Source organism: Sceloporus undulatus, chromosome 4 (assembly GCF_019175285.1).
Source record: "Sceloporus undulatus isolate JIND9_A2432 ecotype Alabama chromosome 4, SceUnd_v1.1, whole genome shotgun sequence".
NCBI classification, from domain to species: domain Eukaryota; kingdom Metazoa; phylum Chordata; class Lepidosauria; order Squamata; family Phrynosomatidae; genus Sceloporus; species Sceloporus undulatus.
The window spans coordinates 102,698,650-102,717,207 of NC_056525.1; the positions used below are offsets into that span (position 1 = coordinate 102,698,650).

Sequence of the window (18,558 nt, forward strand, 5' to 3'; positions counted from 1 at the left end):
TTGTTAGCTACCCCTTTGCATGAAACTGATGACACTGGGAATTTCCTGGTATACTATCAGATGTTTACATCCTCAGAGACTTACTTAGGTTCCAGGAGCTCCCTAAATGTCCTCACACGACCACTGCAGGTCGCTGGATATTTTTAAAACCCTCAGTCAAACATGTATTTTGGAGACTGTCTGTATAAAGCAGTGCAAAGTGCCATCTCCCATCTTATGACATTTGCACCTAGGCCAAGTAATAGCCTCATAGCTCAGTCTCAAATGCTTGCCTAATTTACTGTCATCCCTCCAGAAACCATGGATTAATATCTCATTGGATTCCACTGTGGAGCTAATGCCTTATCATGGGCTTTTCTCTGCTGTTTTTGATACAGTTGAGCCTAGTCTTTTGGTAGACCTGCTCCAGAAGCTGGGATTTGCTGATTTACTCCTTGAGTGGTTTAGATCATATCCTTTGAATAGGTTGTTTGCTGTGGTAGCTGGAGGTCAAGTTTCTACTCCTGTTTTGTTGTCAGTTGGAGTCCCACAAGACACTGTCTTGGGTCCGCTGTTGGTCTCCTTTACACTTGGTCTCTAGAGAATCTAAGTTCCTATGGTTTTCAATATCATTTATATGCTGATGATTCTCAAATGTACTTTTCCACTCTAGAACTCCCCTTGAATACTGAACACAAGTTTTGTTATGTCTCTCAGCCATAGCAGCATGGATGTTTCATCAGCATCTGAAACTTAACATGGTTAAAATAGAACTGTTTATCTTTCCACCTAAGCTGACTTTACAACATACATTTTCAATTACAATCAATAATGTCCTCATTCATCCAGTCAAGGAAGCATGTAACCTAGGCTTTGTATTTAATTCTTCATTGTTTCTTATCCCTCAGATCCAAACTACGGCCAAGTCTTGTTGATTCTTTCTTTATAATCTAGCCAAAATTAGACCTTTTCTTTCAGTATCTACCTCCCATGCCCTAGTTATCTTGCACCTGGACTACTGTAACCTTCTCCTGATGAGGCTTCCTCTGTCCCACCTCGGTCCTTTGATCTCTGTTCAATATTCGGCTGCCAGGATTATTTTTTCAGCCTGACACTTTAATCACATCACACCTCTATTGACTTATCTCTACTGGCTTCCCATTCCTTTCAGGATTCATTATAAGCGTCTTCTTTCAACCTTTAAAGCCCTTCATGGTTTAGTGCCCTCCCCCCTATTTGTCACGTCTTATCTCCTCTTACTACCCTACCCACGCTTTATGATACAGAGGCTCTGGGCTTCTGTCCCAGTCAAGACCTTTCTCTTCCCCAGCTTGGATTTGCCCTTTTTCCCTTGCTGCCCCCTATTCATGGAATCAACTCCCCAAATGTCTGTGGACAATGACTTCCATGGTTAATTTTAAGTCTGATTTAAAGTCGTTCTTGTTTATGGAGGCATTTCGGATCTCAGACTGATATTTTGGACACTTTGGATTAAGAGTACATTGTTGCTCCATAGTTCACAGTTTTACAGTTACAGTCGTCCCTCCATTTTTGTGGACTTGAAGTCCGTAGTCTCATTGATTCATGGAGGGGCGAGCCCCATTGGCTAAAATGGCATGTATGCCCATGGAGTGTGCAGCCATTCAAGCCAATGGGGCTTTAATATATGCAAGTTTCCGGGGGTTTTTTTGGGGGGGGGGTGTGGAACGGATCCCTCTACGAAACCGAAGGGTGACTATATTTGATGGTTAATTTATTAATATTAAAATTTTATGTTTTGTGATTTTAGAATGTAAGCCAATGGCAGGATTTATATTATTTTACCTTGTTGATATGATTATGTAAAGTGCTGTGTAAATCATATGGTGCTATATAAACAAACTTTAATAATAATAATAATAATGGGCAAAGATTCTGTTTCTTTATATACTCTGATTAAATTGAATGAAAAAGGTGAATCAGGGCTGAAACAGACGGGTAGTAAGCGTCAGCTTTCCGGCAGTGTGGAGGCATGGCATTCAGACAGCGCACACTCCCATGTCTCCAGAAAGCTGCACGGCTGACCACACATTCACTGGGGTCACAGCATTCTGGCAGCATGGCATTTACAAGCGCTTCACCTCAGAAATGCCGAAAAGCCTGCACAGGGGTGGAAAAGATGTCACAAAAAAGAGTGGCAATTTGCTGCTTCTTTTTTGCGCCAGCAAAATGCCGGAGTGGGGCTGTGGTGTGTGGTTTCCATGGTGCTTCTTTCAGGGGCAGTGTTACACTGCCTCTTTGGGCCGGTCTGTTTCGGCCTTTAGTTAGCAAATCCATCTTTCTTCATTGGACTGAGTTGTTTTATTTAAGCATTGTGTATTAATGCTGGCTTCTTGATTCACTAACTATCTATTTCTGTAATGCTCTTTAGATGTTCAGCAGATATCACTGGACAATATATATTCCGAACTAGGTCAGGAACTACCAGAAAATGCAGAATTGAACGGCGAACTCAACTTTATGAGACTGGATGTCAATTTATTCCAGACAAAAAGCAAAGTACCCCAGCATCTATAATGTACATGCAAAGTCTCTCTTCAGTAAGTATGACTAATTTCACCACTGAGGCTACAGTTTAATTCTGAATTAGAATTAGAATTCGGTTCGGGAGCAGTAAGTCACTTTTTAAAGCTGTGCAAAAAGCTCCTTTGTCTCAGTTTAAACCTTAAAGGGTTTTTCCAGGGTATGGAGCATGGTTCGGCAATAGAATTCAGTTCCTCTACCCCCACCCAAAAAAAACCCAAACCCCAAAGAAGATTTGTAAACTTTCCTCCCCGATAGGTATGGCAAAGAATTTCCACAGTTGTGTCATCATTTTTAAGGAATGTCTGTCATAAAATAGAAATTGCTAACAAAGTTGTAATGGGAACCTGTTCTTACCTTTTATGTAGGTTAGTCACTTCTGTGATGAAAGTAACCATAACATTAGGGCACCTAACATGCAGAACAAAATGTGCAGCTTCAGAAGCACTTGGGATGTCATTAAAGACTCCCCTGATTTTGCCAATTCGTCCCCAAGAAGTGCTCCTCCACCTGACCCTGCTATCTCACTGCTGCAAACAAGGGAAAGAGTTTTGTGTCTAGTGTTTGATGCTTCTGAGAATATGAATAAGGTAAGTCTATTTTTTTTTCTATTTCAAGAAGAAAAGTTTTCAGAAATTATGCAGTTTCAAAGTAGTGGAATTGATTATGACGACAACGATGAATCTTTGTAGCAACATCACAAACATGGAATTCCTCAACCAAGGAAATTAGGGTGCCTCCACCTCTTTTAAGTTTCCATCAGGCAGCCCAAACTATGCTGTTTCCCATGGCTTTTAATGTTTAAAATTGAATATTTTAATGTGTTGTGAAATGCTTTTATCCTTGTGTTTTTAAAACTGTTTTTGTATTGTTAAAATTGTTCATCATCTTGTGGGCCCTTGTGACCTGGGAAGCAATAGTCCCCTCTCCCTTTTAAATCACCTTTTGTTTTTGCTTTATTATCTATAATATATTAGAAACATATTCCGTGAAACAATCCAAAACGTTACAAAATCCAAAATTGTCAAGACTGGTGGCTGAAATAGTGACAACTTTGCTTTTTAATGGTTCAGTATACACAAACTTTCTTTCATGCACAAAATTGCTAAAAATATTGTGTATAAAATTATCTTCGGGGTATGCGTATAAGGTGTATGCAAAACTTAAATTGATTTTTGTTTAAATTAATTAAATTTATGTTTAGGCATGGGTCTCATCTATTATGTATATGCATATTCTGAAATCCAAAAAACTCTAAAATCAAAAACACTTCAGGTCCCAAGCATTTCGGATAAGGGAGACACAACCTGTATAAATTTTCTATCCATATTTACATTTTTAGATCAACCTATAACCTATAATTACATTTTCTAGTAATTTTCACCTGCTGTGTTTTGTGGAATGAACAGACTGTTTTACATCTCGCTCCCCATGCAGAACAATCGCATTAGTCGGCTGAGGCAAGCTGCAGAACTATTCCTTCTACAGATCATTGAAATGGGATCCTGGGTTGGAATTGTCACATTCAGTGATGAAGCAACCATTCAGACTGGTTTGCAACAGATTGTTAGTGACAGTGTGCGCCAAAATCTTATTGCCTATCTTTCTACTACAGCTGGTGGAGGAATCAGCATATGTTCTGGAATACGTGCAGGATATGAGGTGAACATTTCCAGTTATTTTTAAACTGTTGAGACATTTTATATTTCCATTGTTAAGAACTTCTTTTGAATTTTGCTACTGGAAAGCCAAAATGGTATTAGTTACTGATGGGTCTAGGAATGATCATATCACACCAATATTACAGTCACTCCACTGTCTGTCAATAAGTTTCTGGGCAAGTGCAAAACGTTGATTATTATCTTTAAAGCCCTGCATGGTTTGGTTCCAAATTAGTTCTCTGGGGGACATTTACTTTAGTCATGTAGGTCCAGGTTGCCACCTCCAAAATTGTGGAATGACCTGCCAGAAGAGATTCACCAGCTGGTTATACTGTTTAGGTTTAAGACAGCACTAAAGACCAATCTCTTTCAGCAGGCCTATACACATGACTTTTAAATTATGACTGTTTAAATTATGAATTGATTGTTTATGCATACTCTTTTAACTAGTATTATGCTCTTTCAACTGATTATGCATGTTTAACTGGTGTTACATGCTTTTGACTGATGAAGATTTTCATACCAGCACTTAAGTGCTGGTAAAATGCAGCTAAAATGTTTAGGAAGTGCATGTGTGTGAAAGCCTGATGTGCTTCCTAAACATCAGGAGATCATTGGCTCCCCTCCAATGTCTCTGAATCATTTGGTGACAGGCAATTTCCTATGAATGGAAGCTCATAGGAAATTGACTCTCTCTGAATGATTCAGGGATGCTGGAGGAGAGCCAACAATTCCCTGATGTTTAGGAAGCGCATCAGGTTTTCACACATGCGTGCTTCCTAAACAGTTTAGCTGCGTTTTAACAGCGCTTAAGCTCTGGTCTGAAAATCTCCGTTATGTGTCCATCTGTTGTATTTGAATCTGTTGTTCTCCACCTCAATCCACAGAAGAGGCAGGTAAATAATAATAATAATAATAATAATAATAATAATAATAATAATAATAACAATTTTGCAAAAATACTGGGGAGGGGGATGGAGTTGACACTGAAAGGAGACTGACATCAGTGTCTGACTTAGCAATAAACAGAAGGCAGAAACAGAATGATATTAGAGAATAGACTTGACTCTCCAAGGTTTGCCTGCTCCACCTAAACTGGTTGGCTACCTTCAGTGGTGAGGATGCTGTCCCATCATCTGTCTAGAAGGGAGATTCAGTTGCAACACCAACCTGTTTTTGTACCTAGAATGATAGGACACACCATCTTGGTCTTTGCCTCTGACAAAAATATCTTGGGTTAGCCCTGCTCTAGGTAGTGAAGACTTGCTGTAGAGGCAAACAGCGTGTTTTCTGCCTTTCTTCTGAGAACAGGGGAGAGGTGTTTTGCAGCACTGAAGAAAAGCATAAAGAAATTAATTTTATACATTTGAAGGAGGCATCAGAAAATGGTTGAACATTGCTGCAGAAATGAAGGACATCTTGCCAATGATTGCTCAGTTCAAAAACCCACAAGAACACTCCAGTGCTTTAATGCTAACTTTGACTGTCCTCCAGTCCCTATGATCTTTCTTTGTTGCCTTGAAATTCAAATCTTCTTTGAGGTGATCGACCTGTTTCTGGTCTACTTGGGCTGACAAGAAGGTCCAGGCATGTGCTGGTGGAATCCAGGTATCTCAGCACAGTACGCAATGGACATATGACCTTCCTTTAAAAAGTAAGAAGCAGTTGGGAGTTGCCATTTAAATCTTCCCCAAAGCATGCATGCCTCTTCCAGTCCATATTGATAGTCCTCTTACAACTTGCAAGGACCCATGAGATGACACTTTGCAGAGGGACTCTTCAAAGCTGACTGATTTTCACAACTTCCAGGCCTTGATGAATCTGATTGTCTTTGAGAGATTATAAAATCATAATTATTTTTAGTGGTTAATATAAGCATGACTCCACATTACAGTGGGCCCTCAGTATCCAAGGGGGATCCATTTCAGACCCTCCATGGATACCAAAATCCACAGATGCTCAAGTCCCATAGTACTCAATGATGGCACGGCCATGCAGCTTCCCAAGCATTTTGGATAAGGGAGATTCAGCCAGTTTTTCTCCTTCTGCTGTCCTTTCTCAGAAGGGTTGAAGAGTGATGTATCTTGAAGGCTTGATAATCCCGATTCATCGGCTTCTCAAGCCAAGACTGGGATTTCTTATCCTTGTTCTACAGCTTGGTAGAACACACCTGCAAATTAATCCCACATAATGTCCTGTAACTTTTATGTTTCCTGGTAAGATTTAAAATGCTTATTTTTCTTCTAATATAGGTATTTTTACAAAAGTATTCAAGTCCTGAAGGCTGTGAAATTGTACTTTTGGTAGCTGGAGAAGACTCGGCTATAAACTCTTGCTTCAAAGAAGTAGCAAATAGTGGGTCAGTAATTCACACCATTGCCTTGGGGCCAAATGCTGCAAAAGAATTAGAAATGTTGGCAGACATGACAGGTGTGTAATCCGACTGCTATTTTATTTTATTTTATTTATTGGATTCATAGTCCACTTTTCTCTCAGGATGGGATCAAAGGCAGATTCCAATAATTTAATACAAGACTCAGTTACAATCCTGTTTTACAAAATATCAACAAAAACTGAACATCGTTTAAAAAAAGTTTCAGCAGATTTTTAGGAACTGGCTCCAAGAGCTTTTAATAATGTGCTTTTCAAAGAAGTAGCCATGTTAGTCTCTTGCAGCATATAAAGAAGGAAGGGGTAAAATGGATGTGGCAGCACCTTTAAGACTAACTGGGTTTTATTTTAGCATGAGCTTCTGTGGATATAAACCCATTTCTTCAGATGCAGTACAGAATGAGTATGATGATATTCTTGAACGTTGGTCTCAAGATGAGAAATACCCACAGTGAGCTCCTAACTACTCTCCTTCTTTTCCAGTATAGGCATGAGAATGGAAGTTTTCACTTTCATTTTTTTTAAATTAACTATTGTTTAGCAAGTCACCCAAGCCCACTAATTCTGGTTTATTTTAGCTGTGGTTTATTTGATGTAATCTACTTTTATAGTTCTCCATATGAAGTCAGCATGTTTCAAAGAAAGCATAGGCCTGATACATACCTTTGGGATAGGCTGGGCTGGGGGCGGCCTGTTTTCCTGCAGAGGGGTCCCTCCGCCCCAAAAAGAACCCGGGAAAAAACGGGTTCTTTTTGGGTTGCCGAGTGGATGTCACGAGTGCACCAATGGCGCACTCATGACGTAAATGACACGCAGCAATGTGTATATGCTGCACATCATTTACATCAAGATGGCAGTACCTGTATGGATGGGATGCCGCCATCAGGACGCCACCATGCCGTGCAGTTGGTGCACGGTCCCTAACCCTAGTATCACTGCCACCTTTCAGCCTGTCTGTCTCAGGCCATAGTTAAATAAGATTAACCACAGCTAACCCTAACATTAATTACTGACAACAATTAGGCTGTGGAACGTACGGGGCAGCCATTTTGCAGTTGCCTGCTGGGTTTCTCTCTCTGAGGGGGCAGTGTGGCACATCCAGCTAGAAGCAGCTAGAAGCCCAGCCAGAGTGAATGGAATTGGGGTACCTATATGGCCGCTGTTGGGATACCTGTATGGCTGCCTCCTCAGTCTAAGCCAGTTCCTTCTGGAACACCAGCCCTCCTTTGTACACTTGATTTTCTGTTCTCTGTGGGGCTTGTAATTAGTGTCTTCATTCTCAGCTCTGTATAATTTACCACATCTTTGGGGGGTAGGATGGTCAACATGAGGCTGAAATCCAGGACATTGGCTTGGATGCTCTCTTGGGAACAAAATGTATGTTAAGCCGCATTATTGTGGGGGAAAAAGGCTTTTTAATTTATTCATCTGATGCGTTTTAGGAAAACCTTTCTTCATGGACTGAAAAATTACAAGGTTTATACATTTATTGACAAATGTTATACAATATTTTTCAGAAAACGTTTTCAGAAAAAAATTATGCACATTAAATGCATTATATTTTATGTGACAAAGTACTCTAAAAGGTAAATGAATAAAAATAAGTAGAAAGTGTATATTGATGATTTTGTTAAGCATTTTTATGTAAAGCATTTTTATGTTTGTTAATCATTTTTCTGAGAAATATTCTTTAAATAAATATGTATAACATTTGCCAATAAATGTATAAAACTTGTAATTTTACAGCTTCTGAAGGTTTTCCTGAAATACAACAGCTGAACAAATTAAAAAGCCTTTTTTACAACAATACGCCTTAACGTACGTTTTGTTACATATAACCCAACTGTATTCTGAAAGGCTAGATAATAATCTATCATATCCTTTCCCTAAAAAACAAACTATAACTATGCCCACCAATGCCCACTGAACTGTAAAAAGAAATACCTAATCTAGACAAAATGGGACGGTTGAGCATTCTGATCTATTTTATATATTTATATATACAATATACCTCTCTTAGAAAAGTATAAATTCATTTTCATTGAAGCCACAAGCCCTACATGAGCAATGACTGCTAGTGTTGTTATTTCCAACAGTTTAAAGCCTCGTCCATTCACATTGTACAACTCTATATGAATACTTGGTAGTACTACAAAACAAATCACCAAGAAAGCTTAATTGCTCTATTCATTCTTCTATATCATGTTTCAGGAGGTCTGAGGTTTTCCGCTACTGACAGTTTGGACAGTAATGGCCTTATAAATGCTTTCATTGGAATTTCATCAGAAGGTGAATCTTCATCAGAAAGTGGCACTATTTCTCAGCAACTCATTCAGGTCTGAATTTCAAAGATTTGGGAGCAACAAGGAGTCCACAGTATAAACTGTGAATTGCCATTTTAAGGAAAAAAATCATTCCTAAGCGGTGAACCTTTAGTAGCAATAAGTGTTGTGAAATGTTAGAACAGTTTTCAGATATTAGATTTCAATTCTACGTTAGGAGTACTGTATAATGTATAAAGAGGTGTTTTTTTTAAATGGCCAAGGAAGACAGATATGGGAAATAATTAAAGATGCCAAATATTTTGGGTCTTCCATGTGACATAACATTGATATGTGATTGTTATATATTTATTATTTTGATATTATTAAAAGGGAAAGGGAAGTTGGTATTTTGTATTATTAAAAGAAGTATGTAGCTGTGTGATGTGATGGCATGGATTGACTGTAGGACTATGACTTTGAAAACAGGGATTTCCTGGCAACATTTCTTCAGAGAAGGTTTGCCTTCTTCTGAGGCTGAGAGAGTGTAACTTGTCTAAGGTCACCCAGTGAGTTTCTATGACTGAACAAGGATTCGAACCCTGGTCTCCAGAGTTGTACTACAATGCTCAAACCACTACAATATATCTGTTGTGCGTTTTTAAAGTAAAATTGTTTCGTATTCTTTTAAAATTTCCCAACAGCTTGAAAGCAAAGGACAGAGCCTCAGTTCCAACAAGTGGTTGGATGGTACTGTATCCATTGACAGAACAGTGGGAAGTGACACTTCCTTTATAGTTACATGGAATCTAGCTGTATACCCACCAGCATTTTTACTACTAGATCCCAAAGGAAAAAGGTATGCTCAGAATGACTTTACCATTGACAGCACCAACCTTCGAACAGCTCAGCTCAAGATTCCTGGAACTGCAGAGGTAAAAACTGAGCTTTCTTTCAATCCCACGTATATAAAAATGTTGCATACATAAATAATATGCCTGTTTATTTCACTAAACTGGCACATGGCTGTTTTACAGAGTTGCTGAACCTGCAGCTGTGACAACAGATTGTGACAGTGCAGCTTAAAGAGCACAATAGATTTTGTAACTAAGACAAGTCACGCAGCTCTGTTCTGCTGGCCTCTGGAATTTTCTCAAAGTTATTTAATTCCAGAAATCTCAGGTGCAGTGTTTTGTAGCAGCTGTGATTAGCTTCAGTATGTCATATTAGCATTTTGCTTATGCAGAGAAGATGAATACTGTATATATTTGAGCCATGGACCCCAGAATGGTGGCAAGCTAGCTCCAACTGAGGAGGCTGAGCCCTAAAACTAAATAATCAGGCCAAATTAGACAAGCAAGACACTTGTGTAGTTGAATCTCCCCAGGAATTACCAAAAGCAATGCACTAATAATAATAATAATAATAATAATAATAATAATAACAACAACAACAAACTTACAGATCAAGCATTAAGAGGCATTAGGAGAGCTGTTATCATTGTGCCCTCCTCAGAATAATACAGCAGCCTGTAACCTATCCTAGACATACTTAGTTGGGAATAAATTATACTGTACACACGGAGGGGACTTTCCACATTGTACTTGTAAACATCTTGGTAGGTAAGGATGATTCATTGATAATGGGTGAGAAAAGTAATTTGCCTTTCCCCTGCAAGTAGGGGAAGTGGGCCCTTGTTATTTGCTGAGGTTTGGTTCCAGGACCCCCCGTGGATAACAAAATCCGTGGATGCTCAAGTCTCATTAAATACAATGGCAGAGGAAAATGGTGTCCCTTATATAAAATGGCAAAATCAAGGTATGCTATTTGGAATTTATACTTTTTAAAAATATTTTCAAGCCGTGGATGCTTGAATCCATGGATAAAAAATTTGTGGATAAGGAGGGCCAACTGTATCAACCTGTGACTACTGAGCCCTCCTTCCACTTGAAAACAGTTCTAGTGACCCTGTGCTGAGCCTGAATTTCTATAACCGGTTTAAGAACCCTAAAACTAGTTGAATATGTGTAGCAGAGGCCCATCAAAACTGTCACCTAAATCTATATCAGTTTGCCTGAAGCTCAGCTATTAAGCATATAAGCTTTCCTCCTGCTTTAACTTACGGCTTTTGCCATAGCTCAAAATGAGGGAAACCAAAGACCATATTGTATAAGAGCAGGGAGATGTGTGTGTGTGAAGCAGAATCCAGTTTTATTGTTCAGTTCAAATTATGAACAGCAGAGATAGCATAAACCTCTCAGGGAATGATCACACCCATGGAATGCTCTTAGACAGAGATAATATCTCCTGTATTATTCAAATTCTCATATGTCCAGATAGCTGTGCTATCTTGAGTTTGGGCAGAGGAACACCATTCATACACTATTCAAAACTATTTCAAAACTGATTTGCAGGCAGGAGACTGGACTTATTCAATTCTGAATACACACTCAGCAGCTCAAGCCATTGCAATAACGGTCATCACCCGAGCAGCATCTCCCACTGTGCCTCCAGTGACCGTGAAGTCCTACATGAACAAAGATACCAACAACTATCCTAATCCAATGATCATTTACACAGAAGTCAGCCAGGGGCTTTTGCCTGTTGTTGGTGCAAAAGTCACCGCCACAGTTGAATCACCATCGGGAATATCTGGAGAACTAGAGCTCTTTGATGATGGTTCAGGTTAGTTTATTTTAAAATAAATGCAGTTCAAAATTCACCTATGTTTGTAGTTTTCAAATGTTAAATACATATAAAAATGCCTGCATGGAATTGGCCCATCTAGCCCAATACTGTCTGCACTGACTGGCAGTGTTTCTGCTGACTGAGAACCTTCATGTACTATAATTGAACTATGACCCTCTTGAGCTAGTGGTTAGCACCCATGCAACTCCAATGCTATTATGGAGGATAATTTAGGTTGGGTTGTGAGGTAAATTCAGAGCACAATTGTCTCCTTCTTTGCCACGCTGCTTTCTTGTGACAATGAACAGAACTGCTAAAGAATCTATCTCTCTTCCTTCAGGTTGGTCCTCAGGACACAGATAGCCAATGAATGACAAAAATGAAATATTTGTATAGTTTAACTTCATGACATTACATTATGATTATACATTGGCCTTTATAGATCACCAAGGAGGCTTAAACAGACTAGAATGAAAATATGCCATACAGATTACTTTCATCTTGTGTGCCATGTCTTTTCATTTCTACAAGGATCTGAGGATCTGCAGTTTTTAATCCCTCTTGCACTATGCATTGCCTATTCCTTTCAGCTCTGTTTGTCTCTAGTTCCTTCGCAGGTCCTTTGGGTAGATCTGCACTGTAGAAATAATGCAGTTTGACACCACTTTGAATGCCATGACTCCATCCTACAGAATCTTGGGATTTGCAGTTTTGTGAGGCACTAGCACTCTTTGGCAGAGAAGGCTGAAGACCTTGTAAAACTACAAACCTCAGAATTCCAGAATTCCAAAGGATAGAGCTATCGCACTTAAAGGGGTGCCAAACTGCATTATTTCTACGGTGTACAGACATCCCCAGTCTACTCATTTTTTTTTCTTAGAGGCTCCATCATCTACCAAGTGTTCCTTCATACACGCACACGCACAGTCGCACCTACTCATCACAGTTAGTAGGAGCCAGTCTTCTCTTCTTTGCTTGTTTCAATCCACCATTCTCCCTTGTCCGACTAAGCAACGCACATGTCTTCTAGACCAGGGCTAGGCAACCTTTTGGAGCCGGGGCTGGGTGCTGTCCCTCGACAACTGGTGGGGGGGAGGAGCAAAAATAAATAAATAAACAAATAAAATTTTTAACAAAGGAATGAAAGAATGAACGGGGACAAATGTAAGGACAAAATTTTCACATGGAGACACTTTTTAAAAATGGAGACACGCAAAAAAGTTGCTGAGGTAAAAATTTTTTTTTATGATAAATACATGGGTCCTAGGCTTCTATAGCACAATGCCCCCCTTGCCCGACACTTGCCCACAATTGACCACCTCCTCCTGATAGGCCAAAGGCCCCACCCCTCAAGTGAGAGGCCCAAGGCTAGTTGGCAATCGGCGGCAGGACCGGCAGGGCCGGCCAAACCCTTGCCAGGCCACATCTGCCCCTGCTGCCAGGTTCCAACCCTTTTTCTAGACAGTGACTCCTGTATTTTGCTGTGGAATGTCAATGCTATTGATCAGTGTCAAACCTGTCCAGTCCCGTAAGGGTTTCCTTCCCTCTAGCACCTTTGGTTTCCCCTCACAAATTATACATTCACTCTGAATTCAAATCCCTGACTATGCGGAAAGTCACAACAACAGACAGCCCCTAAAAATTAGTGGAAAAACAAGAGTTGAAGGAACTGGTGAGGAAAAGGCATATTGCACATACATAAGGCTGTGTACAGACCCCGCTGTTGTGGCGGTCTGCCGCCGCCCGACAGTAGGCCGAGGGGGAGCCGGGCCATTCACAATACAACAACGCCCGACTCCCGCTCGAACAACCAAAAAAGAACTCCAAAATGAGCTTCTTTTTCCGTCGCGTTTGCGACGTAGCGAGGTGCCAGGGGCGCGCTCGCGTACGTCACAAGGGGCGCGACGCGTACGGGACCTCAGCGGCCCGAACGCAAAGATGGCGCCGGCCATGTAGAAGGGCCGGCGCCAGCTTTACGACGGAGTCCGGACTAGGCCAGGGGCGTCTATAGAGACCCCTTTTTAAAATGGGACGTCCGAGGACGTCCCATCCAGTGCGAAAGCACGTTAGAGATATTGTCCTCAAACTCCCTCCAGGAAACAGTTTGAATACTAAGATTCTGACTCCTTGTTTGAGTTTTGGAAGGTTGTCATGAAGAAATAGGACAATGTGAAACCGGCATATAAAGCAGGACAGAAACAACAAATCTTTTTTTAAAAAGTTTCTAGAAAAATGGTATGCAGGGTCATGGGAATTTGCAACCATGGGGGTTTTGTGGTTGTGTTCCAAGTCAGAAGCAAAGTTGCATTCACAACCAGACCAATTCGGAGTGAAATCAAAGTGAACTTGGAAGCTATGCTGTGATTAACTTTTTGTCGGATTTCAAAACCCCCCAAAATGAAGGGTCATTTTGGAACACTGCGGATCGTCACGGAAGTAGAGCCCAATGAAAAGGAATCACGTCTGATTAAACATTCACGTTATATAACGTGAATTCGCATCCAACATGGCAGTCACGGTGGATCTTGAGCTGCAAACCCCCCCCAAACCCAGTGTGGATAACGCCAGGACACTTTAACTGATTTCGAAACCTCATTTCTGTATGGATATTAGTTCCGTGTATCAAACCTTAAAATATATACACTCATTCCCCATATTTGTGGCTTGATATGTGTGATTTTGGTTGATTCACGGTTTTGATTAATATGTTTCTCTCTAGGATATTAGGTCCTCACTGCAACTCTGTGGTCACTTTAACTAAAAGTTTTGCACTGAAAGACTAGGATTCCTAAAGAGAATACGCTCCTAGGCATTTGTAGCTGCTCTATCGCATTCGAGAAGGGTCATGTCTGTTGGATTGTTGACCATAGAATGCCATGGCGGACCTAAGATTCCTAGAGAGGTGTCCTCTCAGGTAAAATCATGGTGGTGTTTGTTATTTGCAAATGTTTGATATCATGGGAGTCGGTGCCCCTAACCCTATAAAATTAGGGACAAATTGTGTGTGTGTGGTGTGTGTGTGTATATACACACCACATAGGTGGGAATTTATAACATAATCTTATAGTTTATAACGTTTTATAAATTTAATATAAATTTTAATTCGTTAAGTACATAACATGTCTATTAGGTACACATGAGTGGTTTTAATGTACACATTTACCACCACACGGATGTGTTTTGTCTTGACTCTGTTTTTACTCTCCTGATCATGTTCGAACTGTAATTACAGCAAGTTTGAAGCGATTTTATTAAAAATCCATACATAAACCACAAACAGCATGCAGCTGTACACAGCAAACATCACTAATTAGATAATAATAATAATAATAATAATAATAATAATATAATAATAATAAGAATAGTAAGTCAGCCCCTCTACATTTGGTGTCTGACTTCTTCTGGCAGATGGATTAGTATGTTCTCCCGAGATCTTGATATAGTCATTTATTTATTTTTATGCCCGCCTTTCTCCCAAAAGGGGACCCAAGGCGGCACCAGATAAAAGCACAGTAAAACAACATTCAAAAATGTTAGGTCCTCCAGCGCAAATCTATGGTCATTCTCCCACCATAAATCTATGCTGCACCGAGAGATTGCTAGAGAGAACTCTTCTCTGGGCTTTGTAGCTCGTCTTCACACAACTATGTCACTTTAGGGCAGATGTTGACCATAGAGTTGCCCTCTGGAGGACCTGGAGTTCCTAGAGAGTGTTTCCTCAGTTAAAAAAAAGCTGTTGTTTTATATTTGCGGTTTCCCCCCACTTTCACAGTGTCCTGTTGCAAAGTGGAGGGACAACTGTATAAGAAGAAATGGTTTATTGATTAGCCCTATTTCAAACAACACAAAAGAACGACTAAAAACAATAAAAACACCTTAAAATTCACAGATCCCTATAAGCAATTAAAAAGGCTAAAATGTAATAACACAGAAGCTGAAATGTATATAGAGTACTGTAATGAATGTCCTATAAATGTGACAACACTTGTATACACCTACATGTTGATTGTGGTTGCTGCTGCCCTTTCGAGACCTTCTCGTAGGTATAGACTCTTCAGTGCTTTTGTTTTCCTGACTGGTGGAACAGATACTGGTTATTCCACTGTAGCATAAATTAAACTTTTTGGACAGTCCCATGGAACGCCGCACAGGTTTGTTATAGTGCGCAACCTTTACTTCCCCACAACCAAACTCAAACTCCCAGACATTCCACAGGTGAGCCATGGCAGTTAAGCGGTGCCAACCGGGTATTTCTCTAGTGGGATGCAGGCCCCAGAGTGGACTTTGATTTTCGGCCATGAGAACGGTGCAAAATAGCCCCTTTGGCCATGCCATCATTGCATGTGCTCACGTTTCTATTGCATGCTACAGAAAGAAAGGTCAAAAAGATTGTTGCTAGCGAGGGAAACATCTTATACTGAGAGCTGGTCTCTACCATTCATTCTATTTCTGTGTCGGAATTTTCTGCTGTGGAATTTACTTAGCACATTGGGTTGTGGTATTTTCGTGGCTAGTTTTTCAGATTTACACAGGGTATACATTTATGGTAATAAGACATACTCCTCACAGTACACTGCATATACAGGAATAAACGTCAAAATGCTAGGACCGAGATCTTTTAATACAAATACAAATCTATAATGTAATACCAAAAAACAGAAGTAGTTAAAAACTAGTAGTAAAATCAACTTAAAAAATATTAGACCTGTGAAGATGTTGTGTTACTACTTCTAGCTGAAGTTTGAATATGGATTGCATGGCCCTTTATGTCACCAGGTCGCTAATTTCGTCTGGAGCGCCACCCAAAGTGCCCCTCATTTTAACCTAAAATAGGAGGCTCTGCCCAACAACTCACATCATCCCCACACCATCATCCCATCATCATCTCATTTCTATTATTATCAACCTTATTTATAACGCGCTGTAGTTTACACAGCGCTGGTACATGACAATTTTTTCATCTAAGGCGTCCAAGCCCCTCGGCTTACAATCTAAAAGCCACGACACCAAAAGGAGAAGGGAAAGGTGGTGGGAAGGGGCTGACGGGTCAGCCGTTCTTCTCACCTAAGGCCGTATCAGGGGAGATTAGGTTGCCATACCTGGTTGCAACCCGGGTTTTTCCCGGTTTTGGTGCACGCCGGCCCGTCCCGGGTGCAGCCCAACAAACGGGAAAAGCCGGTTGGCGGGGTGCAAGCAACCCGGGCCTCGCCTGCCCTCCCTCCTCCTCCCCGCGCCATGGCTCGCGCGGAGGAGGAGAAGGGACGGGGGCCGTGAGGCTGAGGCGGAGGAGGGCTGCAGGGAGTGGCGCCTCTGGCGCGCTTGCGCCAACCGCCCCGCCCCCCTGCAGCCCCCTCCCTCCTTCCTGCCTCCGCGGGGGCCAAGAGAGCGAAGGCCCCGGCCCTCGCCGGCCTGCCTGCTCGCCTCCTCCCTGGTCCCCGGCGGGCCAGACCGAGGCGCGAGGCCACGGCGCCTCGCGGGGGCTCCTCGCCTCCTCCTGGGCCCTCGCGGGGCCAGGAACGAGGTGACGCGGCCGCGGCCGCTCGCCGGGGGGCTCCTCCTCCTCTGGTCCCTCCGGGGGGCCAGGAACAAGGCGCAGGCCCCGATCGGCCTCAACACGGCGGGGCCCAGGCCAGGGAGGCCGAAACCGCCTCCTTAAGGGAGGCTTTCCCCGCCCGCTTGGCCTCCGCGCTCTCCGCCGCGTTGTGAGGAAATGGGACCATTTTTAAATGTAGGACACATTTTTGTGTGCCCTACACTTGAAATTTTTGTCCTACATTTCCCGGTTTTCCGGTCCGGCGCTATGGCACCCCCCCCCCCAGGGAGATGGATGGACGGGAGGGCTTGGCTTCTTAAGGATGGTTAACTCCTTCCAGGTGAGGCTGTTCTGGCGCTAGCCGCCTCTGTAGTAGGATAACATGGTTCCCAACAACTCTGATCTTACAAGTGTTTTGGACTCAACCCCCAGAGGGACTGGACAGCTTAAACATGGAGACTCAACGTTTGAACCCATGCCTAAACATAAGATTAATTGGGCTTTAAGACTGGGCTGTTGAAGCGGAAACATGCCAGGCATCGCAAGCTACAAGAACCAGCTGACCCGTTGTTTGGTCACACATCTTTCCGACCTTCAAAATAGCCTCTACAGTTATGCTATTAGTCACTACGCCTGTAAACAAGTATATCACTGTTTGACGGCACATGTCTATTTCCATGAACATGAGAGAGCGTACTTCTTGTTGGTTTTTTTTTTGTTTTTTGGGGAAAATAACATGTAAGACCCTGCTTACCTAGTAATTGTTGATATTTTTTCTATGGTGGATCTATGAAGCATGATGGCATCTACTCAAGATATCGCACTTTCAAAGAAACTGGTAGAACCGCTTAAACTATGTGTCCAAGGGATGACCAGGAAGTCAGATGGTCCGCAGACGCGTCACATACAGAGTTCGAGGAAAATGGAATGGTGTATAAAATGCCTATTTTCCCATTTGTATTTTGGGCCCTGCGGTGCAGATTTTGAGAGCACACATGAAACTGTGGACAATCCTGTCTGCGCTGTGCTGCTGAAACTCTTTCCTTCCGATGGGACCAGCCCATTTTTGATCTGTTGAGGTGAGAAGGAAAAGGCAAAGAATATGACGGTACCAAAGCCACCGAGCAACCACATAAAAATGCAACACGCAAGTTTCCTCAATAGGAGGACTTCAGTTGTTAACAGCACGTGAAGAGGTTAACGCGGGAACAACCACGTCATTGAGTTTTTGCCGTTGCATTTTAATGGCAACTTGATCTCCTGTAGAAATGGCCCGCACAAATTAGATCTGGCCGAAGGAACGGAAGGAGCGGGAGAATCATGTGTGAGAACAGAGAGGACGCACTGTATTATGCACAAAATCATGCTCTAAACCCAAATAAGGCAACAAAGGGACAAGGATGCTCTCACACCAATAAACCACCAATAATGATAAAATGAACAGACCGGGCCAAGAAAGCTGCTTCGGCGCTCCTATGGAGGT

The 18,558-nt window shown here is 41.7% G+C and overlaps 1 pseudogene; it reads left to right on the forward strand.

Annotated features, from left to right (window-relative positions):
• The window catches only part of LOC121929005, a 20,311-nt pseudogene extending 8,767 nt beyond the window's left edge, over positions 1-11,544 (forward strand).
• The last annotated feature ends 7,014 nt before the right edge of the window (positions 11,545-18,558 follow it).